Genomic DNA, 17,221 nt, shown 5'->3' with positions numbered 1-17,221 from the left:
TTGGACTGAAATTTATTTTTAAAGATGTTGGATGGTATTACATTTTTATGCATTACCTTTATTCAGCAGGACACTTATCCTTAAGAAACAAAAAACTATCAAAAGGATTGTTTTATTGTCAAACAGTAGTAGTAGTTGTAGTTCTTAATGAGCCAAGTCAATCTCCTGACCTCATTCCAACTGACTGTGTTTCATTCGCAAGAACTGACAAGATTGAATTCAACCTCCTGCCAAACAAGAAAAAACTAAAGATCACTACAGAACAGTCATTTAATTTCTAATGCAATGGAGTACAGAGCCAACACAGCAGTTCACTGTCCCAATATCTTCTGACAGCACTATACTGTGTCTTTTCAGAGACAGGATGTTGCAATTGCATGTGACACTCAACACTTGTTTTGTCAGACTAAGGAACACACTGAGCACTTGCTGTGAGTGTGAGCTGATTTTATGAAAAGTAGACGGGACAGATAGCGCACAAAAAATATGCAAATTCACACGCTAATTAGTGCCATACTTACACATAAAAAAAAACACTGTCATCATCCACATACAAATGTAAAATCTTCATTTGAAATCACATGTGAAGTCTAAAACGACATTCATTTCTTTGCATGTTAGGTATTTAAAATTGTATCCCTGCAGGTACATTAGCAAGTTGATCAGGACCCTAAAGCATTTGCCATTTTTCCCTTTTTATGGAGCTTTGTCAAAATTTAGCCCCACAGCTCCTACTTTTCTGCAAGGTCACAGAACAACAACAATGATGCACTGCAGTGCTATTGTTAAAGATTAAATGTTTTTAAAGGACTACTGTGAAGGATTTAGTGGCATCTAGTGGTGGAGTTGCTGATTGTAACCCCCTCGCCTTATCCTCTTCTTCTTACGGTGGCTGGGAAATGTGTAAAAAAATGCAAAAGAGCCACTTTTGGGCTAGTGTAGAAACATGTTGATTCAACATGATGCAGTCCATGACACCAGTGCTGTCTGCAGATATAAAAATATATAAATATTACAAACTGGATCTTTACTCCTTTTGTATACCAGTGTTGTAAGTAATTGTAAATCAATTGTTTGTTTGGCTTTGGAGTTTCAAACTTCTTACTTCGACTTCGACTAAAGTTCACTTGAAGTAACAGGCTACAGTGGCTGCTGCGGGACTACCAAAAAATAGATGCATGATGATGGTGATGCATGTAAGCAGTTAACATTTGTGCCCCAACAGACAAATTATTTTCTTCACTGCTTCTTGATCTCCTTCAGGCAACATGCTGTTACTTTATGTCTGCCTGAGTTTCACTGATGTTCTCTCCTGATAAACTAATTAACTAAACATTTTTGGAGTGTCTTGTGGCTGCAGGGATCTGATAATATGTCAAGACATCTCAGTGTCTGTGTTAGGTGGTGTGTTTGTACACATCTTTCTACAATAATTGGTCTGTTTACAGCCACTGGTAACAATTACAGCCCCCTCCTGAGGAGCACTATCTCAGACTACATTAATTTACTGTATTTTACTGTAGGTTCCCATCACTGTGTTTTAACACAGTAATTTACTGTGCAATCTTTGAAGTGGCTCGCTCGTGACAAATAGGTTAATAAAACCTTGTTTCTGTTCGGTGGTATGGCTATTAGACCCCTCCTGGCATATCATAAACCATTACTGTGATCTGTTTGGACATTAACGGTTACAGATGTTCCAGGAGCTTGGCAGAGAGGCTAGAAGCTATGCTGCACGTGATGAAATCCTCCACGCTACTGTACTTCATTAGATTAAAGGTGGCCAGTTTACACCGAACCTTCTTAAATTGTTCTATTCCACTTTAGATAGTTTACAAATTTTACTTTAGTGAGATGGAAAATGTAGTTTTGTCTGTGCTTGAAAGTCAATGTCAAGTTGACATGCCCCATCTCACTGTGAGGAGAAACTGTTTGAGTATATGGTGGCAAACCAGAGTAGGCATCTAAGTATAGTTCTGTGCATGTTTGTGTGTGTGTGTTTGTGTGTGTGTGTGTGTGCGCATGTGTTTGTGTATGTATCTCTGTGTGTGTGAAGGGTTTTGGGGGTACTGTCTATTTACAGCTCAGCCTGTGGGAGATGTCCAAGTCCAACAGAAAGGGCAGGAGGGCATGGGAAGACCTCCACTCTGCCTCATGTGTCATCCTTTTTCAGTTAAAAAGCACTGTGTGAGAGAGAGAGTGTGTGTGGGGGGGTGGGCGTGTGCACATTGTGTGTTATGTCAAGGTTGCTGAAAATAGTTTCAGTGCATAAGTAAAAGAATATGACACTGTTGCATGCTCATGCACACACAATTGTTCAGGGGGAATTGTCTGATAAGATTATCCTTGTGGCTCCCCCCACAGCTGGTTGTTTACAAGGCCAAATACTTCTTCTTCCACTGATACTGATTCATTATTTCTGGGAGAAGGAGAGAGAGAAGGAGAGAAAAAGAAAACAAATGGAGAAACAAACTTTTGTTGGACTTTATTTTACTTTGAATTGAAGAATGTTTGAATACTCAATTTACTTTGCAAAAATGAATGTGTTGGAGTATTTCCAAATCCACAAATGATCAGCCTTCAAATCCTTAAAGGCCCACTAATCTCTTTTACTTTATAAACGCCTATGTTAAATATGTTGCTATGTTCTGTTATGTTATCTAGGTATGTACATCAATAATCTTAACGCAATGGCCCTATACTGGCTTTTCAGAGCCTTCAACTGTATCTCGAATAATTTAGTTGAGCCAGAGTGTTTTGAGCTAAATATACTCTGCCGTGTCACTGGGCCTTTAAATGCCTGGGACTCTCCACCAGGTCGTAGAATTGATTAAGTTTTTCTTGAGGATCTGCTTGAGGCTGTTCGAGTATCTTAAACTATCCAGCACAATAACACTCTTATGCTCTTGGCCACTAGGCTTCCTCATGGGAGCAGTTGTGGTCTACCTGCTATGCTCGAGGGAGCCTTAACAGCTGTAGTGTTAGAGGCGTGAGCGTACAGTAACTCACAGTAATTTCCCTTACCCTTGTATTTCTCAGGCAGCCCTGCAACTTGAACCCAAAATGCTAGTTCATCTGTACTTTTAGTATACTAGATTTTTTATATTTGGCTGTGGTGGTGCAGGCCGCAGATGTGTCCACCAAAAAACACAGCGACCTGCAATGAAGAGGTTTAGCCGGATACAAATTTTGAAAAAATGCACCTTGACATCACACTGCGGCTGCCCTCCACAGTCAGCCTGAAATGTCACTGAAACTGAGGCTATCCAGGTGGATTCATGGACTAAGTTTTTTCATGTACACAGCTTCTAAATCTGGCTCTGGCTCACAATTTAAGCTGCAAAATTGTGACACAAAGAAGTTTGTGTACGATGGTTTGAGAGAAAGAAAGAGAGAGAAGGAGCATTTGTCGAGAGACATAGAGAGTGAATGAGAGTGAGGGAGTGCTGGCATCAATAAAGCTGGTTAATCAGAGAAATAATTAACCCCCCCGCCACCACTGGACAACCCTGTGGCGTTACGCCGCAGCATTTGATCCTGTCTGAATGTGGCAGAAGAGTGTGTGCCCATTAACAGGTGCGATTAGTTCCCAAACATAAATGAAATGACAAGAAAACACATTCTGAGAGTGACTGTCACAACCTTGCTGCAAGAAATTTGACACCCTAATATTGCCAAGAGTGTGCTCTCCTCTGTAACTCGTTCTGTTGCTTTTGCAAACATCTGACAACAGGAACACGCAGGAGGACAAGTACAAACAAGTAAAAACATCAACATATACTCATCTTCTGCAGAGCACGGGGAATCTCTTTAAAGCTGATGGCTGTCATTTAATCAGTAATTACTATCAAGACTGACTGAAGACTCTGGCTATGTGTGTGCCAGTATGTGCTCTCATTACAGGAGGTCATGTTAGCAGGTCCTATGGTATACACAACACCAGCTCTGTCACTCCCTGCTTCTCTCTCTCCCTCCCTTCATCTCTCCCTTCCTCCCTCCCTCCCTCCCTCCCTCCTTTCATTTGTTCTAGGGACAGAGCCCTAGTGTGAAGCTTCTTGTTCTTTTACTTTCCCGTGCTGTGCAGCTTTCCTGCCATTCAGAATGAGTTCACTTATGGCAAATACACTGACCATGCGACGTGGGAAAGCCCGATTCGGCCTGCTTTCTGCTCCCGCTACAAGCTCTCTAGGTTATATTTAATCTTGGACGGGTCCCTCTGCTACTACAACTATCATCAGCACCAAAAGGGATATCTGGGGAAACTGTACCTAGCACCAGCACCACCACATTCACCTTCCTCTGTTGTTTCACTGTAAGTAAATCCTTTTAAAACAACTGCATTCTGTTTAATTTGAGAGACTGATTTTGTCACTATGGACAGAGCACTGTAGAGGCAGGTAGTGAAGTACTTTGGATTTTGTAATCCTTTAAAGCAGTTCCACTTGAGATTTCCTGTAACTACCGTGGCAAACTTCACTGTCTGTCTCAATGTATCAGACTGTCTTTGGCATCGGCTCAACAATCAGCACTGCTCTACACTGTGGTGTGGAAAGAAACGTGGTATATTAGTTCTTTATTTGTTGTTCAAAAGCAATTAGAGAAGACTGGCATGTAACCAACTTTGTGGATGTGTATACTGAGCAATAATAATTGGTTATGATGTTGTAAATATGTGGAAATCAAAACTAAATCTTGTGTTTGTACAACCATAAAGTTTGCCCTTGAAAGTTTAAAACAAAACCATGCATTATCAACATGCTAAATTGAGACTGTGGTGTCAAACAATTTATTATGGTATTTTTAGCTGCAGTGCCTCTTTCTTCTTATTTTTGGCAGTTGTTTTTGTTTACCTTCACACCATGTTTGCAACATGTTTAAATAGAGGAAATGCTACAGTTAGGTAAATATTAATCTGCAGGGAAAACATTTCTCTTACTCATTTGGATTTGGGCCAAAGTTGTGCTTGCATTTGACAGAGGAAGCAGACAGTAAGACATGGAAAGTTTAAAAGTGAGTTCTCATCCCTGAAAATGGAAAGTCAGAAGGCATGTGTTAAAAAAAAAAGAAAGCGAGAGAGAGAGAGAGAGAGAGCGAGAGAGAGAGAGACAGGATGGTGGGAACATCTGGAGAAACAAGACCAGTGCCAAACCCTGTGACAACATAAAGGAGCTGGAAACTCTCCTGAGAGAGGCTTGAACAAACACTCAGACATTCACACACGTGCATAATTCTGAAAACACACCGGACATGGATAATAGTATAAACGCATTGTCTGATGGACTTAATTTTTGGTCAATTTAAAATACCAGAAGTGCAGAGGAGTTAAATGTGGCACACAATTTGTGCACCAGCCTCATATAATGTGTTTGGCAATATGGGGCTTCATTCATCGCCTTTGCCTGCACAATGTTCTGCACCGCTTACCTGCTGTGCTCTACTGTAGCCTTTTAAGAAGACATCATGTGGCTATATGTTCTGTTTAAAGGCTTTATAATCCAATGGCAAACTGCAGTTTCATACTGTAATCCAGTGGTATACTGCAGGGGGGATCCTAGAGTTACCTTTAATCAAAATGTAATTAATTGCATCTGTTGCAGATGTGTTTTATCTGGGATTCATTAAGTAACACAAACTATTAAGCATGAATTTAATGCAAGTTTTTGTCTCGGATTGCATTTGACATACTTGAAATTCTCTACCAGTAGGCAGACAGGTTTCTTTTCTCAAGATTCTCATTACTGAGTGCCATGAAGAGCCACTGGTTAAAGACATATTTATGCAGTATAAGGACTGAGGAAGCTCAAAAAGTGCAGCACCGAATACACCCGAGGGATGGGGGTGGAGGGCAGGGAGATGATGGGGTGAGATGCAGGGTCGGGGTGTAAGAGAGCACTACTACCTTCTGGTGGACTGACAGGCTAGTTTTCATGACACCAATTACCCGCAGTGGAGTGTGTGTGTGTTTGTGTGTGCATGTGTGTAGAATTACCCCAAGCAAGTCATCCCCTCATCCTTTGCTGCAGGGGAAAAGGCTTCTTGATGGAACACTCCCACCTGGATTTTCCCTCTCCATATTTTTCTTGCTGTTTTTCTATTCCCACTTTGTCTCACTCCCACCTCTTCTCAGTTTATCGTCCTATATATACCTCTGTCTCATGGTCCAGTTAACAATAGAATGTGCAGAATCTACTCCATTTATCTACATTTAATCAAAGAAAGAAAGAAAGAAAGAAAGACATTGAGGATTTGATTTCTCTTGGGTGATGATTGGTTTTACTATTGCCTTCTTAGGCTGTCAATATGCTGGGATGAAAGTGTAGTAAGAAAAATAATGAAGGTTCATTATCGACCTTGGAAATAGTAGTTTGACAAAAAAAATCCTTAGTACAAGGTCCACTCACTGGACATTCTCCAGAGCTTTAAACCTCATCCCATAGCCTTAATTTTTCTTCTTTTTTTTATTCATAAATAAGACCTTAAGCTAACATTTTTCTGTCAAATGGTAATGGTCTCAAGGAGACTCTGTGACAGATAGCAGATAACAATGTGTGCTTGAATTGATGCATCACTGCACAAGTTGTTTTAAACACTCAGTGATGTATCTGGTTGACTAATGTTAATTTAACTCTTGGGACCATATACTGTATGTCATCTACAAATCAGTGAGTACGACTGTGTGTGTAGGTTACCAAATAGATGGTTTGCTGCTTCAATGATTTAGGAAGAACCCACTTTTTCAGACAGCCTGTTATGTTACAGGTAAATAAATCAAACAGCAGTCACTTTTTGTTTCTGGTGTATCACCAGGCAGTGTATAGGAAATAATGGAAAAACACAGCTTCAGTTTTCTTACACAAGTTTGTAGGAGTGAACGGAAAAATCCTGTTCGGTCAGTGGAAATAGCCCCTGAGAGGAAATAACTTGACCATGCTAATGCTGGCTCCAGAGACGAGCGTACCACGACCATTAAAGTGCCAGGAGAGAGATACAATCAATGAACCCACGCACTCAGTGCACCAAAGAACAGCGCAGGACGGAGCTTAGCGAGGAGCTACCTGCATGCCCGTGCTCACACAGAGTTCCTGCACCACACAAAGAGACACAGATATCCCTAGCTGTCTTTGTTTCTGATGGGGTTGTGCCCGTTCAATGCATACTATCTCTAAGCTGCCTTAATAGCAAACTTTTCCTAAAATAGCCAGCTGCCCAAGTCCACTTGCGAGGTTACTCAGTTCAGTCATTTATCTTAGTTAATTAGCTTCTTGTAAAGATTGCAGCTTGAAGGAGAAAGAGGATTGGTAGGAGGGCCAGATAGAGAAAGAGAGAGGAGGTTAGGGAGGAGCACAAGAAGTTTCCCTGCATAAACATACTGTCTACTTTCAGCAAAATAAATGTTTGTCCTTTGCTTTTTAATTATTTGAATAGATGTTGTTTGAAAATACTAACATTTCTTTTGTACTTTTAGCAGTTACAGTAGTAGACACCACACAGTTGCTGTCAGCAGTGACCATTACTTTTAAGTTTAAATAAATTTCTAAAACTTTATTTCTATTGAATGACACATTTTTCTGAACTTAGGGCACCAAATGATTATTTACTTTATTGATTGATCTGAAGATTATTTTCTTGATGAGAGTGTCAGACATTAGTAAAACAATCAACACAGTCATCATTATTTATCGTAGTTTGTAAGAGCTCTAGTTGACATATTCATATTTCTGGTTGTGTCAAGTAAATATGCAGAGATTCATATTCGAGAAACTAGAGCCAGTAACTGTCGGCATTATTTACTATTACTAACTATTTAGTCAATCAGCTAATCAACTGATTCATTTCGACTCATAGTATCCTCACATTCACAAAATGTTTGCAGTATTATTCACCTTAGCCTGAGGTCTGCATGTAAAGTCGTTTTGCCCTTGTCATTGACAAGAGCCCGAGGTCCAAACTGTCCCTTAGTAAGGAGTGACACTGCCTAAACAAACCTGTTCAAACATTCAAAGTTCGCTTAGCATATATTTAACCTTCCTGATCTGGATGTGGGTGTCCCTGATATCTGCAGACCAAATATGTCATCTCAGTTTACAGTATATTTAGTTTTTAGTATATTATACGTACATATATAATATGTAGTGTTTATTAATTTGAAGTTTTTCTCCCAGGCTCTAGCTAGTTAGATAGTCAAATTGTTACCTGTTTCTGTCGGTGCTGTTAAGAAGGTTTTTGTTTGCTCTTTGTGTGTACGTAAAAAGACAAGTAAACAAAACAACAACTTTCTAGTGAATAATTTGCCACATGTATGCTTAAACAGAACTAAAAGCAGCTCTTCACTTTTAAAATACCCTGAGGTTTAAAGAATTGTACTATTGCTGACTCATGTGATTCCTAACTTTGCCTGACACAGGCACATAGTACTGGCTGTGACCTTTTGGTTTTATAAATTTCAACCCATTAACAATAATTACAAATACTATACAAGCCCACATTCCTAGATTGGTTTAATGGCGGCCATAGGATCTATCTGTTTCTGTCATGTATAGTATAATGATCTTGCATAATATTTTGAGATTAGTTATCCGCCAAAGGGAAAAAGCAGTTAAAATTGTGTCATACTAAAAAGTAACTTTACAGAGAGAGTTGGATTTTTTTCTATAACTAGCAACATGTGGTACAAAACAGTGTAATTCCTTTTAATTACTGTAGAATGTTATTTAATTGAAAATGTTCATCAACAAAAAGGCGAGTGGTATTTGCATTTTAATCTGATTAGGATGTGCTGCTTTATCTACTGTGCCTGACTTATTCTTAGTTTGTGCTGCTGCCAGTCTTGGACTCTCAATGGTACCCTTCTTGGATAAATAAAGTGGTATCCATGTCATCCTCAAGCTCGGGTCCTCTACCAGAGGCCTGGGAGTTTGACAGTTCTGCGCAGTATCTTTGATGTTCCTAGGACTGCACTCTTCTGGACTAAGGCTTCAGATGTTGTTCCTGGGATTTGCTGGAGCCACTCTCCCAGTTTGGGGGTTACTGCCCCAAGTGCCCCCACTACCACGGGGTTCAGTTTAGAGAGAAAATGTAAAGGTTTGGGAACAATCAGAAATAGGAATCGGCCAAGAAAATTGCTATCACAAGCTAATATCAAAGTTTTTCTCAAGAGTTGATGAACTAAACTAGGGCTGAAAGGGCAGCAAATGTTGATTCTCCTAAATTAATCAGGTGCATGGCTAAAGTGAACTCATGTGAGCTAAATATGTAGGTATCTAGGTGGATATCTTTATTTCAGTCAGATGGTCTGACCCAATTCAGTGAGAATGCCCCAAACTAAGTTCTGACACAGGATGTGAGGTCGGTCACCAAATATTGGGCTGAATGCTGTAATTGTGTGGTACATAAAATGATGAAACGCAAGAAACAATCGAATCAATGATTCCACTTTCGTTAACAAAAGAAAAAAAAAGTTACTCAAAGCAAAATTGCTGATTTTTGCTCACAGCCAAACATCAAGTAAGTGCAGCCGGCTGAGCCTGGTTACGTTGTCGTGGCTACATTGACACTAACAGTACCACAGTGCTCTCAGCTCACAATCCAGACAGCCCAGTTAACAAACTGTTTTGTTTGTCCAGTCTTGTCTTTGTAGTCTGATATAAATTAAAACACAATGGCTATATATTGATTTATTTTGCTGTGGGGTAATGAAGTATTAAACTTAATTATCCCAACAAAATTCCCTCCAAATAAAGGAACTTTTAGTTCTCCACTGTACTGGGCACACTATATGTCACTCAAAGAGCTTTGTCCTTTGTTAAGAATACACTTATTAATTGTTCGGAAAGAGTTATCTAGGGTTTATAAAAGAGTATCTGTAGGTTAATGTTCAGTTACCTGAAACCTTCCTGTAAACCTTAAGAATTAATCTCTCTTGTAACAGAGACAATATTCCCAGTCCTCCTTGGGGTACAGGCACAGGATATTGTAGCAGTAATTCATTGTAAAGAGATGGAAATTGGGATTACAAATAATGAACAATATAACATGACAATATAACATAACAGATATAAATCTGTGTTACCTGCAAAGGACAGTAAAACCACATATCTACTGAATGTGCTATTGCCTCCAAAGCAAGTTTAACATAATTTGCCCTCAGCAGCAAATTATTGGTACTCTGCTTTCTTGTGGTGATTCTGCTCTGTCCAACACAAGGACATTAGTTTTGTCCTGTTCTTTTCTATTATCAAATTTCCAGGACACCACAGTGAAGAGTACTCTGCTTAATGGTCATGATTGAAACCACACCAATCACACATACTAATAATGCAATGTAATGTATTCTTCCTAATATGACCCATTTTCTAACTGTGCTGAGCACCTGTAGTCATAGTCCTACCAGAAATAAGTCATCATGTATTGTGCACTGGGGCCATGATAATTTTAATCTGCTTATTAGTGTGTACCATTTAGAAATAATGTGTGTTTGATGTGTATGTGTGTTTATGAAAGATAAAGAGAATGAGAGAGTTATGTATCACCCTGCTCTGCTGCAGAGCTAACCCTGGATGTCTGCCCAGTTGCTTCATGCACCATGGTTTAAACTGGAGAAGTGGAGGGATGCTTTCTTTCTGGTAATCCAGTTTCTGTTAAGTCAGATGATCCAGAACACGGTGACGTGTCTGGGTCACATGTCACCCCGCTGCTCATCGAGTTCCACTGGCTACATGTTGCAGCTTTAAATTCAAAGCGCCTACAAAGTTGTCTCTGGTACTGCACTTACCTACCTGAACGCCCTTGTACAGGCATATGTTACCTCATGACCGCTGCGCTCCTCCAATGAGCAACGCCTGGCACTGCCACCTGTTGGCTCAAGGCAATCCAAACTTTTTTTCGTTTGTTGTCCCCGTTGGTGGAACGCACCAGTTCCTACCATGGCATGGGCGTCCCTCTCTACCTTTAAAAATCACCTGAAGACTCAGCTCTTCAGAGATTAACATCTCTCCAAGCACTACCTACAACTGGACATGAGAAAGATACCCCTTTAAGAATTGTCATAGGTACTTATTGTTGCACTCACGCTTTCTTCTCGCACTGTACCTTGATTGTTCCCTTCTCTGTAAGTGACTCTGAATGATCATGCTGGTAAATCTGAATGAATTATACATTGGTGCTCAGGGTCTGCATAAGATCAACTGAATGATTGACTTGCGGAGAATCTAACAATGTGAAGTATTGATATTGACAAAAGGTTAAGCTTTATCTTTGTATGTGTGAGCTAAGCAGCTTAGAACTAGATCAAATGTCCCAGTGGGCTTTAATAGATTTTATACATCCAAAGAACTTCAATAAAAAACAGATCCAGTGTCTAATTAGGGCCTGTGTTTATTTGTCAAAAAGTGTAGCCACATCTGATGAGTAAAAGGGACTCTGCATTTAATTGGTGCTTAATGAAATTGATTGATTGATTATATATATTGTATAGAAATATGCATGTTGTAGAGAAGTTATATATCTCCCTCCCTACCTGTGTGCTCCAGTTTTCATAGTTTTCTCCTTGAATCACCTATAGCGTGCTGTAAAACTGTGCAAGCAATGGTGTTGAACATTACATATACACACAAAGATTAAAGGTATGTTAAAGAAATCAAACAAAATATTGCTGTTTTATAAGTGGCTAGCTGCCAATGGAAAAAAAGGAACATCTTCTTATTAAAGGAATACTAACAGTTCTGGAAATATTGTTTGCCATCTTACCCACAGTCAAATATGATCATATTTTTCTCTATTTGTGCATAGATGGTGCTTGGAGGTATTTAGTTTAACTCAACTCAAAGATTAGAAATAGGGGCAGCGTACACAGTATGAGTATGTAATGGAAAAGTAATTATTTGCATTTGGATCTATTTAGTTAGCAGGTTAGTCACTTGGACACGTAGGCTGAGTATAAGTTCTCACAAGTCAAAGACAGACTGAGGAAGCAGTCAATGCTAATAGGAAGAAAAATCAATTGATTACTAAGTGCCTCTTAAATGCAAAGTTCTAAATGCGAGTGCTTGATATGTTGAACGAATACTGACGTACAAATGAGTGCTCACATCCCTAGTAAATTCACGTCAAGCCTTTCAACTAGAACTTAACTGATATGGTAAAATGTTGTCTGTCTCCAGCTACATACATAAAGGAATTTATTTATTTATTGGTTCTTTGGTCCAATAAAATAGGACATGAGACACTGAGGATATGACCTTGGGCTCTGGAAAGTTGTCACTGGCATTTATTTCATGGGCATGTCATAGACTAATTGATTAATCTGCAGATTAATCCATGAATGAAAATCATTGTCAGTTGCAGCCTCATTATGAATATATCGTAATGGTGTATATGTTGACGAGGGGCAAGAAAAAATGTGTGTGTATATATGTGGATCACAAATGTACATGAGCATATTATATTGGTGTTTTGCATTCTTTATCGCTTTAATACATTTGTATCTGTGGTGGCTGTTTGAATGTGACATACTCAGGGCCACAGGGCCACTCTTTGTAGGACCCTTGGAGGAATCATTTAACTGTCTGGAAATATGCTTGTTTGCCATCTTACCACGGTCAAATATGATCAAATTTCTCTCTATTTGTACAGAGATGGCGCTTGGAGGTGTTTAGCTTATCTTTCCAAGACTGGAAAAAGGTTGGAAACAATTAGAAAAGTCCTTATTTGCATTCTGGCTCTTATAAGCTAGCAGGTTAAACAGCTGTCCACCCAGGCTGACAATAAGTACAGCTAAGTGTAAGACAAGCTGAGGAAGCAGTCAGCGCCAAGAGAAAGAGAGAAAGAGAAAAAAGCAGTTGATTACTGAGTAAGTACTTTATGCTGTCTATGTCAATGAAATGTATGGGTAATTAACACCATCCATAGATGTGAACTAGGGGAGAAAAATACACATAAAGCCTTTTAACTAGAACTTGACGGATAAGGGGAAACGATCTCTAGTGTCAGCCTCTCTAATAAGATTATTTGTCATTCACTGAATATATTTAAGTTTTAAACTTTTGATCTAAAGAAAAACATTTAAAGATGTCATCAATAGGCATTTTTATTTTTCACCATTTTATCGATTCATCGAAAATGAAAAATCATCAGTTTCAGTCTTGTTTTAGATATATTGTTACACTCTATTCTATGACAGTTTAGTTTGGAAATGTCAAAAATATTTTTGAGGCAGAAACAGTGTCTCCATGACATAGTTCGTGCACCACAGAGCCCTTATTATTTTATTTTTCAACTGTAAAAATGGGATGCCTTAAAGATATTGGTTGTGGTATTAGGCTAAAAAATCCAATATTTGGCATTTACTTTAAGCCTTTGCTTTTACATGTGTTAGTCAGATTATTGTGTTATCTGTCTACTGCCTGTTTTATCCATTTGAATACATTTTAGTTTGATTCATTGCTTGTCGAATGTGACATATTCAGGGCCGTAGGGCCGCTCCTTGTTGGACTCTACCTAGACAGTGATTATTTGACCCTATTAAATACATAAAAATAAGTGTCTTCTAAAGTAATGCACTGGCCATTTTCCTTATACTTTATCTCACCCTGTGTAAGAGTAACATTTATCATGTAAAAGAAAACCTTATAGCCAAAGGCATGTTCAGATGTTAGTCATTCATATTTGATGTGAAAGGTCTGTACCATAAAGACTTCTTATGTCATACTAAAAGCTCTGAATGAAAAGACTGGCTTGCTTTGGGCCAGAGTTACATCCTTCATACTATATGATAAATGTGCCTCATATTTTCTGCGCTGTACTTACTAATAGTGCTAGAGATAAATTTAGCCCGTTTAAGGCATGCTGGTATGCATTCTTTGTAAGTACTGACAGTATGTCGGAGATGCTTGTTGTGGTATGAGATGATATTCTGGTTTTATGAGGTCATGAACGATGCGGCACGCAATGGGACACGCATGGCATATACATAATTTAGATTTTTGATAGTGCTGTCTTCATTATGCTGGATTTGAACACTTAGGCTTTAATGAGTACCTCTGAATCCAAGCAATATAGGCTTTGCACTTTAGAAAAAATGTTTCCTTTTGTATGTGACTCTACTGATGAAATGCTGTTGTCTAAGGGAATGTGGATTTGTTTATTTCTATGAAAAGCTCGTCTGTGATTTTGATATTGTGATACCAAAAACTATGCAAATACCATAGTTCAGTTTCTCTCCTAAAATGACTCATATGAAGCACAATAAAACTGAAGACTGTGAAAGCTGTGTTTGAGTCTTCTAGTAGCTATGAAGCTATTTGGACTATCTTGCCCTAGCAAAGTAAACAGTTTACCTCTAAGGTTTATGGTGGCTTTATTTCAACACTTAGCTGGATACCTCATATCTCTTTTTTTAAATACACAGACTGACATAATAACACACTGAACAGACAGAGGGCTAGGCTACATGCTGACTTTTTCATCAAACAGTTCATGACAGCGGGTTGCTTTCTTGGATTATGCATATTCTCTACTGAGGAGCTGTGGGCGTCATTTATGTATTGTGTCTTTTGTCTCGGTGTGTCAGAGTTTAGCTGGCATATGGCAGTTTCTTTAGAGGTGTTTTGCCTAACAGTTAGGTTTTTCATTTTCTTTCTGATAGCTCCACCGTTTACTGGAATTGCTGTGTTATTTTTTCTTTCTGTCTTGTCAGACTTTAAAGAGCAACCACATGTAAGATGATGGGCTGCTTTGCAGGTTCAGCAGTAGTTAAACTGTAACATCAAAGATGCCTTCATGTAGGAAGGGAAGCTCTGTGTCGAGTTTTGTTTGAAGATTTTTTGAGCATTCATTTATCGTTGGACAGTGAGCAGTAGTGATGGGAAAAGGAATGTGGTTTACTAGCTGGAGTCAAGCTGACTAAATGTTTTAAGTGCATGATATGTGGCTTATCATTTGAGTCATACTTCATACATTCATTATGAACAAGAGCATAATTTCCAGCGTGTGTATTTGAGGTTGTAATGAATGGAAATGAACAGATAAATATGTGAACGTGACCACGCAGAAGCCGTCATTCAAACAGTTTGGTCAGAAAATGAATGCAGTACTCTGCAATCGTCCATCCAGTGTGTAAAAAAACAAAGTTGCTTTGGGTGAGAAACGAAGTGTTGGCTTTGAAATTCAGTCCTAATAGCATCATTATAGATTCATCAGAGACCTCAGTATCTGTTTATTCAGGCATCATCTTGCTGCATCATCAGCTTCATCAAAGTTCAGATCTCAATATTTTCCTCTTCCCGTTTCCATTTCTCTTCTTCCCTTTCTCTCCCCCTCCTTTCCTAATGTGTATCTCCTCATCGTCTCTTTCTTTTTTTTCACCTCCCCCTCTTCTCCCTCTTTTTTTCTCACTTCCCTCTTGCTCTAATCTACCCATCCTCTACCACCTCCTCTTCTTTCTTCTTCTACTTCTCCTTCTTCCCTCAGTTTGCTGCAGTGCATCACTAGCAGGCACATTAACATCTCATCTCCATTACCCAGCAACGTCCTGCCCTCTCCCTCTGCTTGTTCCCACCTTCAGATTTCTCCTCTTCTTCCTTCCTTCACCTGCACCATTTACCCCATCCGGCTTTAATTTTCATTTCACATTTCCAATTTTCACTCTAACTAATATTGTTTTTCCCAGTGTTGTTAACTTTTTACCCACCTGACATTTCATCCGTCTGTCTTTTTATAGTACTCATTTTTCCCCCTATGCACGTGATCATCACCATTAAAGGGATCCTCTCCTCTCCTCTCCTCTCCTCTCCTCTCCTCTCCTCTCCTCTCCTGTGACGGGCTGTGCTGTACTGTTTCAAGGGAGAGGATGCCCTTGGTGTGACCATGAGAGAGAGATGGGCTCTGCAGTAGCAAGCCAGTGAGTGAGCAAGTTGCTTTCAGTGTGTGTGTGTATGTGTGTGTATATATTCGGATAATAAGAGATGGACAGTGATAGAAGCACAGACTGTGTGTTAGTGTGTCCTGTGCAGCACCACACGGTGCTATTTGTGTAATGTAACTCAACCAGGCAGGTCTGGTTAACATGCAGCTCAGCCTATCTGTCCTCTGAAGCTCACCATTCCCAAATCAGCTTTGTCTCCCCTCTTTCCTCCCTCACTCCTCATCACATGCTTCCCGGTCACCTAATATGACTCAGTTCTCTTCCCATAAAAGGAGTCAGAAGCTTTATTGTGTTACTCATCAGCATAGTTTCACTTCATCATGCCATGTCCACTTCATTTTTTGGCCCATGAAGTAATGCAGCATCAAAATGGCAGAATGTAGATGGCAAAGGATATTACAAGGACTTTTTTTGTTTTTTTGTTGTTGCTGGCACTGAAAAAGGAACATATATTGTATTAAGACGGTATATCAGGGGCAGTTGTCTTCAGCTGCAGTCTTTAGCCAAGAGTAAGTATTCAAGTCTCATCCTGACTTCCATTTGAATAGAAATGGCTAATGACAGCGCGATAAATTTTATTACTTAAAAGGATTAGGGCTCTTGTCTGATTAGTTCCTTGAAGGTGTCATTCAAGATAAGCCCCCCCTCTCTCATTCTCTTTGTCCCTCTCTCTTTTTCACTCCCTGTTCCTCCCTCTCGCTTTGTGTGTCTCTCTGCTCCATTCATGAGTGTATCATAACTGAGTGACCATGAGCAACAATGATACAGTATGGACTCAAGTCAAACTTCTCATATTCTATAACATACTGTACCTCCATCTCCTTTCAACAGAAGAATGCCAGCTGTTAAAGGCAAACCATTTTTTAAACAAACATCTAATTTGTAGTCTATGATTACAATAATAATTGTATCTTGTATTCTAGGTGTTAATGCCGGCAATCACTTTGTGTTATGTATTTATTTGTAGCTGCATATTCTTATTTGTATTTGTTCCAGCCTGTCTCAGTGTTAGAGCATTTAGCAGGAGAGAATAAAAAATAACTGTAATGCAAAAGGCTTATTTTGTTAAAAACAATGCAGATTAAAGATGTTTTGTTCGTGCTAGCTAAATAGCCCAATCTTTTTTAACAAGCACAGGATGTAGGCTAAGAGCTGCTTGGTTTGTGTGCGTGTGTGTGTCTACGTGTGTGTGTGTGTGTGTGTGTGTGTGTGTGTGTGTAGGGTTGTACTCTGTATAGCCTATGTGAGCTAGCATTATTCTCAGTGCCAGGCAGATCAGTTGCATAGCAACAAGAACTTTTT

The 17,221-nt window shown here is 39.3% G+C and overlaps 1 protein-coding gene across 1 annotated transcript in view; it reads left to right on the top strand.

The window, feature by feature from the left end:
- The first annotated feature begins 4,068 nt into the window (after window positions 1-4,068).
- The window catches only part of atp2b2 (ATPase plasma membrane Ca2+ transporting 2), a 110,915-nt gene continuing 97,762 nt past the window's right edge, over window positions 4,069-17,221 (top strand). The window contains exon 1 of the mRNA XM_027279672.1: window positions 4,069-4,312. The gene's annotated coding sequence lies outside the window, so the exon portion shown is untranslated. The remainder of the gene's footprint in view (window positions 4,313-17,221) is intronic.

Source organism: Larimichthys crocea, chromosome VI, assembly GCF_000972845.2.
Source record: "Larimichthys crocea isolate SSNF chromosome VI, L_crocea_2.0, whole genome shotgun sequence".
Lineage (NCBI taxonomy): Eukaryota > Metazoa > Chordata > Actinopteri > Sciaenidae > Larimichthys > Larimichthys crocea.
This window is presented reverse-complemented; position numbering and strand designations above follow the sequence as displayed.